Raw genomic sequence first — 8,211 nt, 5'->3', positions numbered from 1 at the left:
TCCCAGGCTGGATGCGGTGGCAAGATCTCGGCTCACTGCAACCTCTGCCTCCAGGATTCAAGCGATTCTTGTGTCTCAGCCTCCCAAGTAGCTGGCATTACAGGTGCCTGCCACCACGCCTGGCTAATTTTTGTATTTTTAATAGAGACAGGATTTCACCATGTTGGCTAGGCTGGTTTCGAACTCCTGACCTCCGGTGACCTGCCTGCCTTGGCTTCCCAAAGTGCTGGGATTACAGGCATGAACCACTGTGCCGGGCCAAAATACACACTGAATATTTTAAACAAATCCACTTAAAAACATGTTACAAATAAAAAAATTTTTAGCGCAGATTAATTAATTACTAATTGAAAATTGTTAAGATCTCTGACACATGGTGAAGAATGCAGGGAAAGGCATACAATTTTATAATTTTTCCTCATTCATGTATTTATGTTTCTGATTTTCTTCATTCTGTTTTTAACTGGTCTTTATGTGTACATAGATAGGCTCTCCTTTAAAATAAAATGTGAATGAAGTTACACTAACACACGTGAATGTGTTCCAAGAAGATGGAACAGCAAGTGTATAAGCCTTGACACAGGGATGAATGAAGCAGATTCAGGTAACAAGAAGGCCAGATTTCTAGTCTTGTTTCCAAAGTCCATAGCCATCCCACATTATAGCGAATGGTGGTGAAGATGTAGAGTAACTGGAACTCTTATACATTGCTGGTAGAAATGCAAAATGGTATTGTCACTTTGGAAAACAGTTTGGCAATTTCTTTCTTTTTTTTAAGACAGAGTCTTGCTCTGTCACCCAGGCTGGAGTGCAGTGGCGTGATCTCGGCTCACTGTAACCTCCGCCTCCCAGGTTAAGCGATTCTCCTGCCTCAGCCTCCCAAGTAGCTGGGACCACCCACCTCGAACTCCTCAAGTGATTCACCCACCTCGGCCTCCCAAAGTGCTGGGATTACAGCTGTGAGCCACCGCGCCCAGCCTGGCTTGGCGATTTCTTATCGTTGACTATGCACTGAGTACATGACTCAGCAAAATCACTCCTAGGTATTTACCCACGAGGAAAGAAAATTTATGTTCACACAAAAACCTGTCCATGGATGTTATTAATAGCTTGATTCACTATAATCCCAAATTGGAAAAAAAGGTAAAACTTTAATGTCCTTCAACTGGTGAAAGAATAAACAAACTATGATACATAGTTTGTTTCGTATGTATAATGAAATACTATACAGCAATAAAGAGGAACAGACAGCTGATATATGTAGCAAAATGCATGAATCTCAAATGCATTATGCTGGGTGAAGGAAGGCAGACCCAGAAAACTATATACTACATGATTCCATTTGTGTGATAATCTGAAAAAAACAAAACTATAAGGACAGAAAACAGATCAGTGGCTGCCAGGGACTGGAGGTCAGAGGAGTATCTGACTACAAAAGGGAAAGAGGAGATTTTGAAGGAGGATGGAACTGTTCTATATCTTGATTGCAATGGTTTTACATAGCTACAGGCATTTGCCAAAACTCTTAGGATTGTACCCACACACAAAAGGTGAATTTTACCGTATGCTAACCATACCACAATTTTTAAAAAGTGAACGAAAGTCATTTTTACCAAGTTAGGGTGAGAATAATCAAAACACAATTATATTGTTGCCATCCTAATTAAGTTAGGGGCTAAATTTTCATTGCTGTAGATATGCCTGCATATGGAGTTGTGTTCTGGAAAAACCAATTCTCTTCTGAAACCTACAGTCCTTCACGTAATCAATATTTATCAAGTACCTATTATATGCCATACACTATTCTAGGTTCTGAGGATACCTCAATGAACAAGACATATCCCTACCCTCCTAGAACTTGCATTTTAATAATAAGTGAATAACTCTGTAGGTAAATAAGTACATAGGCTACTTTAAGTAATATAACATGGTGGTAAGTTGTTATAAAGAAAACTAAAGCCTGGTGAAAGAGAGTTTTGGGGAAATGAGGCTATTTTTGATAGAGTACTAAGGAGGGATTTCCGAGTGACAGTTGAACAGAGGTTTAATTGACGTGATGGAGGAAGTTATGTGAATACCTGACGGAAGAGAGTTCCAGGAAAGAGGAAAAGCAAGTGTATCAGCCTTGAAACAGGAATGAATCAGGCAGATACAAGGAACAACAGAAAGGCTGGATTTCTGGTCTTGTTTCCACAGTCCATTACCATGCCACGCTAAATGGAGATAATTTTTAATTTATACTTATCATAATAGTAAAATCCCAGGGAAAATTTGTTTATTCCTCCCAAAATGACCGCTTGAAGGTACCATAATGCACAACTACTGTCCAAAAAAAAAGTGGGAAACTACAAATTTGCCAGTGTTCTCAGTTGTAAACCGCTCAGTTTAGGCACACATTTTCTCTAGAGGACATTAGAAAACTCACAGAAATGCTGGGAAAGCTGAGGAACCAGTGTGCTAGTTATTAATTTATTACCTCTTAGCTCTCAATCCATCCTTCATTATCTACTCTGCAATAGTGGAGTTGAATCCTGTAGACATTTCTCCTTTGCAGTGAGCGGGGTGTCAGACTTTTTCAGTAGAGGGCGCTAGAGGGACACTGCAGGAGGAATGGGCTTCTTCCTGGCCAGGTGTGCTTCCATTGGCTTCTTGCTTCTGCTCCTGGCTGTATGCAACATATGGCAGGGACATCCAGTAATGCTCCTCCCCAACTATTACAGGCTAAATTGTGTCCCCCCAAAATTCATGTTGACATCCTAACCTGCAGTACCTCAGAATGCTACCGTGTTTGGAGATAGGGTCTTTAAAGAGGTGATTAAGGTTAAATGAGGTCACTAGTGTGGGCCCTAATCTGATATGCCTCGTGTCCTTACAAGAAGAGGAGATGAGGACACAGACTCACACAAAAGGAAACATGTGAAGGCACTGGGGGAAGACAAGCCAAGGAAAGATGTCCCCAGAAGAAACCAGCCCCGCCAACACCTTGATCTTGGACTTCTAGCTGCAGATTGTGAGGAAATACATTTCTGTTGCTGAAGCCCCCCAGTCTGTGGTCCTCTGTTGTGGGAGACCTAGCAAACTAACATACCAGTGTGCACAGAGAGGGCACAGTCCCTTGGCAAGCCAGCAGCTCCAGCTCTGTGACCACCTGGCTGCAGCCCTCCTAACACCAGGCCTCATGACAAGCAGTCAGTAAAGGGGTTCTTGATGCCCTCAATCCCTGCACAGGTCCATCCGCTAGCCTCAGCCCTCCTACACCTTGGAGTGGTTTGCCAACCTTCCCACGTACATTCCGGAGACATGTTTCCCACTTGCTGGTCCTAACTGTGGTTTTCTGGCCAGCTTCCGTCCCCCTACTCCCTAGAAGAATATTACCTGCCTGTCCAGTGACTTAGACTGGCTCTGGCCTGGGTCAACCCAGCAAACTTGTCCACCCTCCAGTGGACTGCAGCCACTCCTTCTCCAGCAGAACTTGAATTCCAGCTTGACGAGAGGAATCCCTTCCAAGTTTGCTTCTTCCTCAAGTACTTTTCTCAGCTCTAGAGTACTCTTTTTTTTTTTTTTCTTTTTTTTTTTTTTTGAGATGGAGTCTCGCTCTGTCGCCCAGGCTGGAGTGCAGTGGCAGGATCTTGGCTCACTGCAAGCTGCGCCTCCCGGGTTCACGCCATTCTCCTGCCTCAGCCTCCCGAGTAGCTGGGACTACAGGCACCCGCCACCTTGCCCGGCTAGTTTTTTGTGTTTTTTAGTAGAGATGGGGTTTCACCGTGTTAGCCAGGATGGTCTCGATCTCCTGACCTCGTGATCCGCCCGTCTCGGCCTCCCAAAGTGCTGGGATTACAGGCTTGAGCCATCGCGCCCGGCCAGCTCTAGAGTATTCTTTAGCATTCTGCTTACCCCTTTTAGTTATTTCCCTCCTCTAGTTAATAATTCTATTTGTTAAACTTTCCCTGTTCAAATTATACTCCGATTCTGGACTAGTACAGAATCCAACTGCCACAAAATGGTGCTGGGAGTACTCCTAGGAGATAGACCTGCGGAGACGGGATCTGAGGGTTGACCCTGTCCTTGGAGTTCAGCACAGCACTGAGCTCCTTAGCAATGGGAAATGGGAAGCTAGTGACCTGTGGCGTGCAGGGACATCACACATCAAGCTAGCACTTGTGGCTAATTGTAATGAAGTTATAACTGAAGCAAGTGTCTTAGGAGCCCAAAAGGCAGTTGCAACTAACTGTTGCGGCAGTGCATGATGACTGTAAGGGATGTGCTGTGAGACGGACTTTTCTAAGCATACTTGAGTATTAATAGAAAGAAAAATGACAAGTCCAAATCCTTTAACTCTCAGCTCAAGTCATTGTTAGAGGACCACAGAGCTTTGAGGATAGCTCTAAAAGAATCTTTTATTGCTCACAGCCAGAGGGCTGGTACTGCTAAAAAATTAAACATACAATTTAAGAGTGTGGGTTGTTGACTTAAACAATAGTTGAATGTATAGTTTTGAGCTTCCCTCTCCTGTGGAAGTAGCTTGCTCTCGGTAGAAGACTAGCCTTCCTCTGCTTAAATATCTGTGATAAGCTCATCTGGAGACAAATGCCTTAAAAGGAGTTACTCATTCTGCTCTAAATCTACCACAACCACCCCGTGTTGCCACTAGACTCATGATTATTGCCAAATCTCAGCACGTTCCAGTAGGACAGGGACCCACCATGACCCAGGAAGAAATAGTTTATACGCTAAAAGAATTGCCACACTTTTCTAATGTGTATCTTCAGAGACCTGGGGAACATATGTGGAAGTGCATCCTAAAGATGTTCAAACGAGAATAATGGAATAGAACACTGGAGGAGGCTAAATTCATTCACATGAGCGCACTTACTAGAGAGCTTTCCTGCCACAATATGGAAGAGAGACTCCAAAGGCTTAGGGAGATAGGCATGTGGGACTGGATTTACCATGTGCAACCTGCACACCAACCTTCCGACATGTTCCAGGAAAAGAACCAGGAGACAACTTCCTGCACTAAGGCACCTGCAGACTGGAAAAGCTCTGTGGGTGTCTCTTTTGCAGGTTGAGGTGAAAAAACCCTCAACCCTGGTCTGGAGGGCCTGGAACTCCAGCTCACGCCCACCACAGTGTGAGTGATGAGGAAAGCACAAGGCAACTGGATCCAGTGGCAAATCTGCCATTTTATGGGGCTTATTATCTTGTCTTTTCTTCTTTGAGAAAAGAGGCTTCTGGAAAGCTGTACCTGGTGCCTGTGTGTTCATGATGCTTCCGTACTGATAAACTCAGACCTTCCTAGGTGGGCATGTAAGACCTGCTTATCCCCCAGCTAGGGTGACCAAACCTCCTGGTTTGCCAGGGCATGGGAGTTTCTGCACTAAACTATGAAAATCCCGGGCAGACCAGCACCCCCAGAATCCGGCAGTCCAGCCACCACTCAGCTGCTGCATTGTTTGGGAGGGAGGACAGCAAAATAGTATGGTGATTTGCTGAAATTTTCTCTCTACTATTTTGAATCTGTTAAACAAACTGCAGAGACTTTTGGCTCCACTTCAGGATAGAATCAGGTATGTTAATGTAAGTGTAATTTTTTTGTAAAGCATACATACTTTCGAGTCTACGTATTATTTGGCCATTAGTGTAGATTCCAATTAGAAGATGGTGGAACATTTACCATAAGCTCAATAGATGGAAAGTTCATTGAGGCAGCCTCGTGGCCCAGAACTACATAAGGTCTGTGATACATTTTCTTTGTAAATAAACCTATAAACCTGAGTTAAAAATAACTTTATGGCACCTCTGCTTCTCACAGCGGTTCATGCCTATAATCCCAGCACTTTGAGAAGCAGAGGCAGTGGATCACTTGAGCCCAGGAATTCAAGACCAACCTGGGTACCCCAAGGAGGTAAAATAGAGTAACAGTTAAGAGTGGAGCCTGCGACTCCTGACCACCTATGGTCAAATCCCTGCTCTGCGTCTTCCTTAGGAGTGGTGGCTTTATAATTGTCAACTTGGCTAGACTTGGCTAGACTGAACTACATGTCCCAGAATTCTCCTGCCTGCATGGCTCTGGTTAGGGCGGACCACCAGAGACATTCTTCAATCAAGGCCCTCTGTATCTGTAAAGTTATTAAGTCTGAAAACTGGGTAAAAGGCTGTGACTTTCCACTATAATGATGCAAGCTACATTTTTGACTACCCATCCATTTTGTTCCTAGGAACACTATGATCAGTTACCACCACAGGTCTCTGTGAGCTAAGGCAACTGGTTAGCAATACGTTCCTGCTGCCCTGTATTGTAAATATGCCCACGCTTCTTGTCTTTGGTGGTTAAACGCAGTCACTTTGACTCTGCCTTTCTGGATTTTCTGGGATTCCATTTCTGTGTAAATAAACCTGAGTTAAAAATAACTTTATGGCTGGGTGTGGCGGTTCATGTGGTGGCGCATGCCTTTGAGTCAGGAGTCATTCCTCACTCACAGTAGGGACAATTTGCATTTATGGAAAGCAAACTGGAGGGGTGGCCTGAGCCCACACTGCCCATGGTAATGACTCCTTGCAATGCGAATAACCAAGGTGAGGCAGGTTGGGCAGGTTTTATCCTCCCCACAAAGGCAAGCCTTTGTTCCACAGCCGGCACCTGGCAGAGTGGGAGAGATGGCAGAACCACAGTTTCTCATTTCCCTCCATCAGGCTAGAGTAGGTCAGTGGGATCATGGACCGAAAGAAGACATTGAATGGGCTGGTCTGTCACTCAGAAATGGGGTCCTGGAGCTGGAGTGGCATGGGTTGGGTGGGGAGAGTAGGTGGTATGACCCCCCTAACCAGACAACTAGAACCAACCTCCCCCTTAGCTGCCCACCCCCAGTGAATTCTGCCTCAGCTTCCTGCGAAAGCCCTTGTAGGATGCCCTCTAGGGCAAGACTTCTGGAGGAGGTGGCCCTGCCCTGAGCCATCCTCACCTGAGGGTAGAGCAGTTCATGGATGCAAAGGGCATCTTGCTGACCGCGCCCATCTGCTGCTTCTGCCGCACCTCTACCAGCAGCATTGTCCCTGGCTGACCACTGGCAGGGCATGTAACCCATTGCCACATTCTTCTTCAGGTTGGGCAAGGGATAGCCACTGGTCACAGTACCAGTCATGGACCCTCAATGCTCCGGTGGGACTGTGTGCCTGCATCAGGGCCCCCTCACACATCAACCCCACACGCCTCCACTGCACTTCCCCTTCAGCTGGGCACCAGTGACCTTGGCTCCAGGGAAGTCAAGAGCAGCTCGGTGGCACTTCCCCAATGTCCAACTGAGGCTGCCCTCCACAGGGGTAGTGTGTTCATCAGTGTCACTCCCATACAGCCAGAGGCCCGCCTCCAGGCACAAGCTGCCAGCACTGCCAGCTTCGCCTCTGGGTTTTTCAGAAGAGCTGATGCCAGGTGAACTGCCCCCACTGCTGGCACCAAGATGTCCATGCCATTCTCTCCTGTGCAGCCACAGTGGATAAGGTGGCGGCCAGACATGTCAAACACCTCCATCACAGCACTAGTCATGAAGGCAGTTTCCTCAGGTCAGCTGCCGCGCCGGCCTATAGCACCTGAGCCACAGGGGGCCCTTGCAGGGCTAGCAGGGCAGTATCCACCACCTCCAGGCCCACATCTCTGCCCTGCCTCTGAAGTTCTCTGACCTTGACCTGCATGAAGGCCAAGTCTTTTTCCCAGCAGCCAGTGTTGGACATCACATATAGATGCCCCTCAGAAGTGCTGATCACAATCAAGCCATCGGTAAACAGCAGCAGTGTCCTCTGGTTTGGCCTTAGCTCGGCAATGTCTCCAACCACTAGACTCTGCGTCAGCTTCACCGGGTCGCCACCATGTATCTTGGTCTGTGCACAACTAAGCGGATGACACAAGACAGGAGGGAATGCCTGCAGGAGAAAACCCCGATGGGCCACTGTGCTCACAGCCTACTGCATTGTCGCCTCTGACGGGTGCAGACGGTGCACAGAGGCCACCACTCTGCCACACACGCTGGGAGATGTAGTTCTTAGTATATTTAAACACCAGCAAAAACTACAGTTATTAAAGGGAACAGGTAAGTATATAGATAAACTTAATGCACAGGAGGTGAGGAACTCTCTTTTAGACTTTCTTTCAAACACTGCCCACAGAGCGCTTTTTTCTTTAAAAAAAATTATTGCGCTCTCTTTTTTTTTTTTTTT

At 46.3% G+C, this 8,211-nt stretch overlaps 1 pseudogene; it reads right to left on the bottom strand.

Annotated features, from left to right (window-relative positions):
* Window positions 1–6,958: 6,958 nt before the first annotated feature.
* The window catches only part of LOC105543487, a 49,737-nt pseudogene continuing 48,484 nt past the window's right edge, over window positions 6,959–8,211 (bottom strand).

The sequence above is a fragment of the Mandrillus leucophaeus genome, unplaced genomic scaffold, assembly GCF_000951045.1.
Source record: "Mandrillus leucophaeus isolate KB7577 unplaced genomic scaffold, Mleu.le_1.0 Scaffold283, whole genome shotgun sequence".
NCBI lineage: Eukaryota > Metazoa > Chordata > Mammalia > Primates > Cercopithecidae > Mandrillus > Mandrillus leucophaeus.
The sequence above is the reverse complement of the archived record's forward strand: the minus strand, read 5'-3'. Positions and strand labels throughout refer to the sequence as shown.